We start from the raw sequence: 12,081 nt of genomic DNA on the forward strand, positions 1-12,081 counted from the left end.
TTTCTACGTTTCCATATATATTGTATTCTGTATTGTAATTGAAGTAAAAAAGTGTACAAAAACAAAACAATGTAAAACTTCAGAGCCTACAAGTCCACTCAGTCCTCCTCCTTGTTCAGCCAATCACTAAAATAAACAAGTTTGTTTACATTAACAGGCGATAATGCTGCCCTCTTCTTAGAATCAGAGAAGATTAAGGTTGGAAGAGACCTCAGGAGGTCATCTAGTCCAACCCCCTGCTCAAAGCAGGACCAGTCCCAACTAAATCATCCCAGCCAGGGCTTTGTCAAGCCAGGCCTTAAAAACCGCTAAGGATAGAGATTCCACCACCTCCCTAGGTAACCCATTTAAGTGCTTCACCGCCCTGCTAGTGAAATAGTTTTTCCTAATATCCAACCTAGACCTCCCACACTGCAACTTGAGACCATTGCTTCTTGTTCTGTCATCTGCAACCACTGAGAACAACCGAGCTCCATCCTCTTTGGAACCCCCCTTCAGGTAGTTGAAGGCTGCTATCAAATCCCCCCTCACTCTTCTCTTCTGAAGACTAAATAAGCCCAGTTCCCTCAGCCTCTCCTCATAAGTCATGTGCCCCAGTCCCCTAATAATTTTCATTGCCCTCCGCTGGACTCTCTCCAATTTGTCCACATCCTTTCTGTAGTAGGGGGCCCAAAACTGGATGCAATACTCCAGATGTGGCCTCACCAGTGCCAAATAGAGGGGAATAATCACTTCCCTCGATCTGCTGGCAACACTCCTACTTTTGTAGCTGGCATTGCAAGGTATTTACGTGCCAGATACGCTAAACATTAATTTGCCCCTTTGTGTTTCTGCCACCATTCCAGAGGACATGCTTCCATGCTGATGATGCTCGTTAAGAAAATAATGCATTAATTAAATTAGTGACTGTACTCCTTGAGGGAGAATTGTATGTCTGCTGCTCTGTCTTACCTGCATTCTGCCAATTATTTCATGTTACAGCAGTGTCAGATGATGACCCAGCACAGGGATCGGCAACCTTTGGCCCACGGCCCCCCAGGGTAGGCAGCCGGGCTAGTTTGTTTACCTGCCGCGTCCGCAGGTTCGGCTGATCGCGGCTCTCACTGGCTATGGTTCGCCACTCCAGGCCAATGGGGGCGGCAGGAAGCGGCGGCCAGCACATCCCTCGGCCTGCACCGCTTCCCACAGCCCCCATTGGCCTGGAGTGGCGAACCACAGCCAGTGGGAGCCGTGATTGGCTGAACCTGCAGACGCGGCAGGTAAACAAACCGACCTGGCCCGCCAGGGTGCTTGACCTGGCCCGCCACGTGCCAAAGGTTGCTGATCCCTGAGCCAGCACATGTGATTCATTTTAAGAACACTTTTTCACTGCAGATTTGATAAAACACAAAGAAGGTACCTATGTGAGATTTCTAAAGATAGCTATAGCGCTCAACCCAAGATTTAAGAATCTGAAGTGCCTTCCAAAATCTGATCAGGACGGGATGTGGAGCATGCTTTAATAAGTCTTAAAAGAGCAACATTCCGATGCGGAAACTACAGAACCCGAACCACCAAAAAAGAAAATCAACCTTCTGCTGATGGCATCTGACTCAGATAATAAAAATGAACATGCATCGGTACGCACTGCTTTGGATTGTTATCGAGTAGAACCTGTCATCAACATGGATGCATGTCCCCTGGAATGGTGGTTGAAGCATGAAGGAACATATGAATCTTTAGCACATCTGGCATGTAAATATCTTGCGACGCCAGCTACAACAGTGCCATGGGAACGCCTGTTCTCACTTTCACATGACATTGTAAACAAGAAGCGGGCAGCATTATCTCCTGCAAATGTAAACAAACCTGTTTGTCTGAGCGATTGGCTGAACAAGAAGTAGGACTGAGTGGACTTGCAGGCTCTGAAATTTTACATGGTTTTATTTTTGAATTCAGTTTATTTTGTACATAATTCTACATTTGTAAGTTCAACTTTCATGATCGAGATTGCACTACAGTACTTGTATTAGGTGAATTGCAAAATACTATTTCTTTTGTTTTTATACAGTGCAAATACTTGTAATCAAAAATAAAGTGAGTGCTGTACACTTTGTATTCTGTGCTGTAATTGAAATCAATATTTGAAAATGTAGAAAACATCCAAAAATATTTAAATAAATGCTATTCTATTATTGTTTAAAACGATTAATCGTGATTAATTTTTTTAATCGCTTGGCCGCCCTAATCTCTACTAAAGTTTTCTGGCTTGTGTAAGTGGATTCTTCAGTAGAACCTCAGAATTACGAACACCTCAGGAATGGAGGTTGTTTGTAACTCTGAACAAAATGGTATCTTTGTTCTTTCAAAAGTTTACAACTGAACATTGACTTAATACAGCTTTGAAACTTTATTATGCAGAAGAAACATACTGCTTTTAAGTCTCTTAATTTAAATGAAACAAGAACAGAAACAGTTTCCTTACCCTGTCAAATCCTTTTTGAAACTTTCCCTTTATTTTTTTTTTGTAGTTTGTTTAACACAGTACTGTACTGTATTTGCTTTTTTTCTTCTTTTTTGTGTCTCTGCTGCTGCCTGATTGTGCACTTCCAGTTCCAAATGAGGTATGGTTGACTAGTCAGTTTGTAACTCTGGTATCCGGAACCCTGAGGTTCTATTGTACTTCCTCTGACTAGTGAATTGTAGATGACTCAAATAAGGCTTCCAGTCTTTCAAAATGGAACTGGTTCAAATATTAGAATTGTTTTTAATATTAATGGTAGATACCTGACTGGCATTCACATTTTTATAGTTGCCACTTAAAATATAGGCTGGGATTTTGGTGAAGAAGGAATGGTCTAGTGGTTAGGCCTAGGATTTGGGAGATAAGTGCCTTGCTCAAGGTCAGACAAGAAGTCTGTGGCAGAGAAGTCATTTAGCTCTCAGTGCCTCAGTTCCCCATCTATAAAATGGCCCTGCCCTGCCTCACAGAAGTGTTGAGGATAAATACATTAAATATTACAAGGTGCTCAGATACTATGCTAATGAGGGTAATAAACATATCTTTGATAGGTTTTTCACAAAAGCCCACATCCTATGGGCTTTCAATAGTATTTGGGTGTCTAATGACGTTAAACATAATTTTTCTTGCTTTTTGAAAGTAGCTTCAGGTCAGAGGTCTGCACACTGTCCCCTGCATTACTTACTTAGGTCATTTCTCTAATAGTGTGTAGGGCTATGCTTGAGCCTCTGCACTGGAGGAAATTTCCCCACTGCGTTCCTTTGCATGTCATACTCAGATTACTCTTCCAGTTCCCAGGTATGCTAAACTCAGGCTCAGGTCTGAACTTTGGCAGCAGTCTAAAAAAGTCAATGAATGCTTGTGCATACACGGCAATCTTCTCTGCACAAACCATCATAACAACCTGCTCCAGTGCCAGATCGGTTGACTTTTGAATTTTATTGCTCTTAGAACTCTGCAAGACTCCACTCTCATGCCAGCAAAATGGAAGGGAGGCAATATAACATAAACACAGACATGCTTGTTTATATTGCACACACCATCAAACTGATCTTCACCTTCCATGGACCTGAAGTTTACAAGGCAGAAAGAAAAAGAGCTAGAACAGGTCATAGGGCCCAGAGAGAACAAAGAGATTCATTAAACTTGATACTTGCATGTTCAAATTTAAACCAACCTACTGCTTTTTTTCAGTGCTTTGAATTTTAATGACACATTACTATAACTAGCGTGCATCTAATCTTGCTTTTTTGCCATTTTTAATGCAACATAGACATTTTGCAAGATTTCCTCGTATGTTGAGTTGTGTCTCAATGTTTGGGTGAGACAAATTACCTCAAGAGTGATAAATGATGAAGAAACATACAACTCCTTTTCCAAAGCATGACAAAGAGTGTATTTTCTGGTCATAAAGAAAACAAACAATGTAGTACTCTAAAGTGACTGACTTTAGTGTTTGGCAGTGAGTTCACATGGCTACATACAGGACCACGTTTTCTTGTGAATATAACACCTTTGTTAGTCACTGAAGAGTATGTCTAAAGATACAAATGAATGCTGTTCTCATGCAGCAAAAGATAATGGTTATACTAGTCCAGTCTCCAACAAGTGCGCTACATTTTGCAAAGTATTGTAATGATATTAAAATACTAGATTAATTAGAGGTGTGACAAATACCCACACCTCTGAACATGGCCATCTCTATTTGTTATATCCACACCTTTATCTCCCTGCGGGGGAGGGGGTGCTCCCATACATTTTAAAATCATTCCTAGTTTCAACAGATGCTAGAGCATCAAATCTTAATGCTAAAATCTATATGGAACGTGCAGTTTGCACTTTCTCACTGAGACCTTGAATGTCTTAGGTTGTGCCCTTGAGGCTCCAAGTACCTTGGTAAGGGGCACCAAATGAATAAATGCTACTAATGAATGAATGGAGTTACTGATCATAGGAATCCCCTGTGATTTTGTGAGGGCAGCAATGTGCTGCACAATGCATAGGTACTTATAGGCTGGGGTGGGAGTAGTGCAAGTTTTAAATTGCGAGATCTAAAAACATGACCACACTTTTTTCAGGTACAATGCTAAGCATCTAAAAACAAAAGTTTAGAAAATATTTGCAAGTAACTAAAAAGGGAGCAGTTTGCTGATTTATTATTCCATTTGTAGTGTGTTTATTTTTGGGGTATGTCAAGTAAAGTCCCTTTGAAATTCTCCAATTTGAAATATTCCACTCAGTTCCATGGTTGGCATTATGTGTTAAAGAAAACATAACTGTTCACAGACCTGATTGCAGCCCAAGGAAGTCTTGAAACTTATAAACCGCTTTTCATGCAGCATGTATGATCTCCACAAAAAAAAAAAAAAAAAAAACCCAAACGGTGATTATCCCCAGTTTTTGTAATCTGGTTCCCTGTTCCTTATTCCTCTACCTGCTCCTCTCTCTATGTCAATTGTGTCTGATACCAGATGCTGGATACAACAGAATAATTAGCTCACCATAGTGAGTGACAGGGGGATACTAGGGTGGAAGGTTAAAATGCTAACAGAAGAGGGGCTAAATTCTCAGCAGGTGTAAATAGTGTAGCATCATTAACTTCAGTTGAGACACTCATTTAAAACATTTTAGAATCTGGCCCAAGAAATCTGCAAATAATACAACTGTAATATATGCAGAACTGAACTGTGGCACTTTGGGCTACAAAATATTATTAATACAAATCGTTTAAAAGGATTCACAATGGTGTGACTGGCTGGTTCACAGAAAACCCCTTGGGAACTGCCAACTGATGTGCTGAGACTACTCCTGAGCCTGTTTTCCCTGGCAGCTTGGGACTTCAGAACCCTACCTGGTTTGAGCCAGACATGCTAGCCTGCTACAAACTCAGACCCAGGTCTGAAACCATGTCCCCCACCAGCTGCAGGCTTAACTGAAAACAGCTTAAGAAGTGTTCCTGTCTCTAACACTCAGATGCACAGCTCCCAATGGTGACCAAACCCCAAATAAATCTGTTTTACCCTGTATAAAGCTTATACAGGATAACTCATAAATTGTTCGCCCTCTATAACACTGATTGATAGAGAGATATGCACATCTGTTTGCACCCCCCCAGGTATTAATACATACTCTGGGTTAATTAATAAGTAAAAAGTGATTTTATTAAATACAAAAAGTAGAACTTAAGTGGTTCCAAGTAATAACAGGCAGAACAAAGTGGATTACCAAGCAAAATAAAATAAAATAAAACACGCAAGTCTAAACCTAATACAGTAAGGAAGTGATTACAGATGAAATCTCACCCTCAGAGATGTTCCAGTAAGCTTCTTTTACAGACTAGCCTCCTTCTAGTCCGGGTCCAGCAATCACTCACACCACTGTGGTTACTGTCCTTTGTTCGAGTTTCCTTCAGGTATCCTTGGGGGTGGAGAGGCTATCTCTTGAGCCAGCTGAAGACAAAATGGAAGGGTCTCCCAGGGGCTTAAATAGACTTTCTCTTGTGGGTGGCGACCTCCTCCTCTCTCCTATGCAGAATCCAGCTGCAAGCTGGAGTTTTGGAGTCACATGGGGAAGTCACATGTCCATCCAAGACTCAGAATTTTACAGATGGCAGCCATTGTTCACATGCTACCTTGACTGTCCCCAGGTAGACTTCTTATGCGGATTGGAGTCTTCCAAGGTTCCATTGTCTGTTAAGTGTTTCTTGATTGGGCACTTAACTTGCAAATTCCTTTCTTAAGAAGCTGACCAAATGCCTTACTAAGGCTACTTAAAATCAAACAAGTACACAGCCAATATTCCTAACTTTGAATACAAAAATGATACATGCATACAAATAGGATGAATATATTCAGTAGCTCATAACCTTTGCAGAGATATGTTACATGGCATATCTAGCATAAAACATTCCAGTTGTCATATTCACTTTCATAAGCATATTTCCATAAAGCATTATGGGGTGCAACATCACAAATGGATTAGGCATTTATATGTATCACACCTGCAGCAACACTGGGTAGGATTAAAAAAAATCTAAATTCTCACAGTGAGGCCATTTCTACACTACCTCGTATGTTGGCAAAATGTATGTCACCCAGGGGTGTGAATATTCCACCCCCCCCCCCCGAGGAACATAAATCATACCTGCATAAGTGGTAGTGTGCACAGCACTGTGTCAATGGGATAGCTTTTCCCATTGACATAGCTACTGCCACTCATTGGGGGTGGTTGAATTATGCCAACAGGAGAGCGCTCTCCCATCAGCATGGAGTGGCTAGACGAGAGATCATACAGTGGTGCAGCTGCATTGGTACAGCTGGGCCGCTGTAAGCTCACTAGTGTAGACATAGCCTTAGACTCAAGCCAACTGCTAAATGCCTCAGATTAGGTAAAATTTCCCCTTATGCATGTTATTGGATAACTGACCATTATGGGGATGAGTGAGGGATATAAACCTTCAGAAACATGATACTTAACCTATTTGGCAATTCCAATATTCCTCTAGCTTCAAACTGTGTAAATACAGATCTGGGGACACTAATAGAAGCCAGGTGTGTGTATGTGGAAAAAATTGGCATTCTCTATGGAGAGACTTTTAAAAAAAATTATTCATTATGAATTTAACATTCACATAATTGACAAGATTATGGACCTAATCCTGCACTTTCGAAGTCAATGGCAAAACTCCCATTGACTTCAACAGAAACAGGATTGGCCCCCATAAAGATTGTTTACCATTTACTATGTAAGAATTGATTAATACTTGGATTATTGATATGTTAACATCGATAAAGAGGCATTACAATCTACTTTAGGAAGTATCCAAGATTATGAATGAACCATCATAGTCAAAACTAGTGCAGAGTGAATAAGAAAAACAATTTTCTGCGAATATTAGTTTGATTTATTTTTTCTAAAGCGAATTCCCTGAGTCCAAACTCTTTGATTTCACTTTTTGTGAATATTCTGGCTTCTAGCATACACATTCACAGGCATCAATGTTTGTGGGATCAAACAGTGAATTTGAATGAACGTTGCAGAACATTTGTGTGCCAACAGAATAATAAGTGCTATGCACTGAACAAATGTTACAAATTATTTGGCCAGGCCTAGTCATGGTATCTTGGAGTAAATTCTTGTTTCAGACCATTTTGTGTAGGTGGCTCCAATGGATATTTAAGGAACATTATAGATGTAAAATTTGTTTTGGAAGAAAAAAGAAGTGCTGAATGTGAATTTACTTACCACGTAGCTTAATCACTAATGGAAAAGCCATTAGGTAAAATATATTGGAAGAGTGTGCCACAAAAAATATTTCCCACAGCACTCAAACAGAACAGTTACAAGTTAATATGAAACAATAGCTAACTCCCCCCCCTCCTGAAACTAATACGAGAAGATATGTTTTAAAAATGTGTTAAAATGGTATAAATTGCCATTATTTCATTTATTAAACATGCTTTATTGCCAGCTACAAGCTGGCAAACCACTAGTAAGATGTAAAATTCATTCCCCTGCACATGAGGAGCCAGGGATATGTAATCTATAAAGTAACACCAGAGGTGATTTAAGACCCTCAATATAGGACCATGTGAGTTAAGACTAATTGTTTTAGCAGGGAAATAGCTAGTGGAGAGATGCTGCAGTGTATGGACCACAATATAGGACAGCAGTATTAACAGTAGTTATTTTATAGTGCCCCCAAAGTGTGCTAGACTCCCGAAAGTACTGATACAGCCCTGCCCTGCAATGTGCTGAGTAATCTGACCCTAATCAGGCAAGGCACTTAAGCATGTGCTTAATTTTAAGCATGGGAGCAATCCCGTTGACTTTTGGGAGTGCTCATCTGTTTAAATTAGAAAAATTGAAATACTGAAAACTCTCATAGCACAGGAAAACTATTTGCCAGCCAGCTCTTGTTAGAATGCTCAACCCATAATGCATAAAAGGGCTGGTCCCCAAATATCTTGCTTAATATCACATATGTCCTTAAGGGTCAGAATTATAGCTGGGAGTTTGGGAGTTTTCCAATAAAATCTTTTTCCTCAGAAAATGCCAATTTGACAAAATCTATACTGTTCATGGGAAAGGGTTGGTTTCAGTAAAACTCCTGCATCAAAATTTCTTGGAGAAAAAAAAAGTTCAAAATAGTTGAAATGAAAATTTTTATTTTTAGTTCAAAATGACTTTTAGAACATAAGAACGGCCGTACCGGGTCAGACCAAAGGTCCATCTAGCCCAGTATCCTGTCTACCAACAGTGGCCAATGCCAGGTGCCCCAGAGGGAGTGGACCTAACAGGCAATGATCAAGTGATCTCTCTCCTGCCATCCATCTCCATCCTCTGACAAACAGAGGCTAGGGACACCATTCCTTACCCATCCTGGCTAATAGCCATTAATGGACTTAACCACCATGAATTTATCCAGTTCTCTTTTAAACGCTGTTATAGTCCTAGCCTTCACAACCTCCTCAGGTAAGGAGTTCCACATGTTGACTGTGTGCTGCGTGAAGAAGAACTTCCTTGTATTTGTTTTAAACCTGCTGCCTATTAATTTCATTTGGTGACCCCTAGTTCTTGTATTATGGGAATAAGTAAATAACTTTTCCTTATCCACTTTCTCCACATCACTCATGATTTTATATACCTCTATCATATCCCCTCTTAGGCCTGGTCTACACTAACCCCCCAAGTCGAACTAAGGTACGCAACTTCAGCTACGTGAATAACGTAGCTGAAGTCGACATACCTTAGTTCGAACTTACCGCGGTTCAGACGCGGTCCACACGCGGCAGGCAGGCTCCCCGTCGACTCCGCGGTACTCCTCTCGCCGAGCTGGAGTACCGCAGTCGACGGCGAGCACTTCCTGGTTCGACTTATCGCGTCCAGACCAGACGCGATAAGTCGAACCCAGAACTTCGATCCCCAGCCGCCGAACTAGTGGCTGGGTGTAGACCAGCCCTAAGTCTCCTCTTTTCCAAGCTGAAGAGTCCTAGCCTCTTTAATCTCTCCTCATATGGGACCCGTTCCAAACCCCTAACATTTTAGTTGCCCTTCTCTGAACCTTTTCTAGTGCCAGTATATCTTTTTTGAGATGAGGAGACCACATCGTTATGCAGTATTCGAGATGTGAGTGTACCATCAATTTATATAAGGGCAATAATATATTGTCAGTCTTATTCTCTATCTCCTTTTTAATGATTCCTAACATCCTGTTTGCTTTTTTGACCGCCTCTGCACATTGCGTGGACATCTTCAGAGAACTATCCACGATGACTCCAAGATCTTTTTCCTGACTTGTTGTAGCTAAATTAGCCCCCATCATATTGTATGTATAGTTGGGGTTATTTTTTCCAATGTGCATTACTTTACATTTATCCACATTAAATTTCATTTGCCATTTTGTTCCCCAATCACTTAGTTTTGTGAGATCTTTTTGAAGTTTGTCACAGTCTGCTTTGGTCTTAACTATCTTGAGCAGTTTAGTATCATCTGCAAACTTTGCCACCTCACTGTTTACCCCTTTCTCCAGATCATTTATGAATAAGTTGAATAGGATTGGTCCGAGGACTGACCCTTGGGGAACACCACTAGTTACCCCTCTCCATTCTGAGAATTTACCATTAATTCCTACCCTTTGTTCCCTGTCTTTTAACCAGTTCTCAATCCATGAAAGGACTTGCCCTTTTATCCCATGACAGCTTAATTTACATAAGAGCCTTTGGTGAGGGACCTTGTCAAAGGTTTTCTGGAAATCCAAGTACACTATGTCCACTGGATCCCCCTTGTCCACATGTTTGTTGACCCCTTCAAAGAACCCTAATAGATTAGTAAGACACGATTTCCCTTTACAGAAACCATGTTGACTATTGCTCAACAGTTTATGTTTTTCTATGTGTCTGACAATTTTATTCTTAACTATTGTTTCGACTAATTTGCCCGGTACCAACGTTAGACTTACCGGTCTGTAATTGCTGGGATCACCTCTAGAGCCCTTTTTAAATATTGGCGTTACATTAGCTAACTTCCAGTCATTGGGTACAGAAGCCAATTTAAAGGACAGGTTACAAACCTTAGTTAATAGTTCCGCAACTTCACATTTGAGTTCTTTCAGAACTCTTGGGTGAATGCCATCTGGTCCTGGTGACTTGTTAATGTTAAGTTTATCAATTAATTCCAAAACCTCCTCTAGTGACACTTCAATCTGTGACAGTTCCTCAGATTTGTCACCTACAAAAGCCGGCTCAGGTTTGGGAATCTCCCTAACATCCTCAGCCGTGAAGACTGAAGCAAAGAATCCATTTAGTTTCTCCGCAATGACTTTATCGTCTTTAAGCGCTCCTTTTGTATCTCGATCATCAAGGGGCCCCACTGGTTGTTTAGCAGGCTTCCTGCTTCTGATGTACTTAAAAAACATTTTGTTATTACCTTTGGAGTTTTTGGCTAGCCATTCTTCAAACTCCTCTTTGGCTTTTCTTATTACATTCTTGCACTTAATTTGGCAGTGTTTATGCTCCTTTCTATTTGCCTCACTAGGATCTGACTTCCACTTTTTAAAGGAAGTCTTTTTATCTCTCACTGCTTCTTTTACATGGTTGTTAAGCCATGGTGGCTCTTTTTCAGTTCTTTTACTCTGTTTCTTAATCTGGGGTATACATTGAAGTTGGGCCTCTATTATGGTGTCTTTAAAAAGCGCCCATGCAGCTTGCAGGGATTTCACTTTAGTCACTGTACTTTTTAACTTCTGTTTAACTAATCCCCTCATTTTTGCGTAGTTCCCCCTTTTGAAATTAAATGCCACAGTGTTGGGCTGTTGAGATGTTCTTCCCACCACAGGGATGTTGAATGCTATTGTATTATGGTCACTATTTCCAAGCGGTCCTGTTATAGTTACCTCTTGGACCAGCTCCTGCGCTTCACTCAGGACTAAATCTAGAGTTGCTGCTCCCCTTGTGGGTTCCCGTACCAGCTGCTCTATGAAGCAGTCATTTAAACTTTGAAATTTTAATTACTTTGTAGTAAAAAATAAGTTCATTTCAACCTTATTTTTATTTTTTAGTAGAACAAAACATTTCAATTGAGCCAATCCAATTTTTTTTTTTTTTTGGCTCATTCTTTTGAAGAAATGTTGACAAAAAGTCAAAGTTTCCCAGATTTTGGAAGGGAAAAAGTTTGAAATCTCAAACTCTCATGCAACATGACAATTGTTTGCCACCCAGTTCCAGTCAGAATGCTCAGCACTTTGCAGAACTGAGTCCGTACTGCAAAAATGGTCTGTTCCTCAAAGACATTGCAATCTAATTTCACACATGATGCAATAAAGGAGACAGCAAAACAGGAGACAGTAAAACAACAGAGGAAAGAAAAGTTTTTACTCAGAGAAGTCTTGTGCATAGCATTGTTGAACAAAATTTACATTATCTGTCTCTCTTTTGTTAGTTTCTATCTATCTACCTATATAATATCTATGTAATATCTAGGTATATAGAGAGGCATATAATATACATTTATATATAATAATTTATACGTATATTATATATACATAGAAAAATATTGAACTCGTGATAAGTAGTAAGTTAAGT

Source organism: Terrapene carolina, unplaced genomic scaffold, assembly GCF_002925995.2.
Source record: "Terrapene carolina triunguis isolate 2854851 unplaced genomic scaffold, T_m_triunguis-2.0 Scaffold210, whole genome shotgun sequence".
In the NCBI taxonomy this organism is placed as follows: domain Eukaryota; kingdom Metazoa; phylum Chordata; order Testudines; family Emydidae; genus Terrapene; species Terrapene triunguis.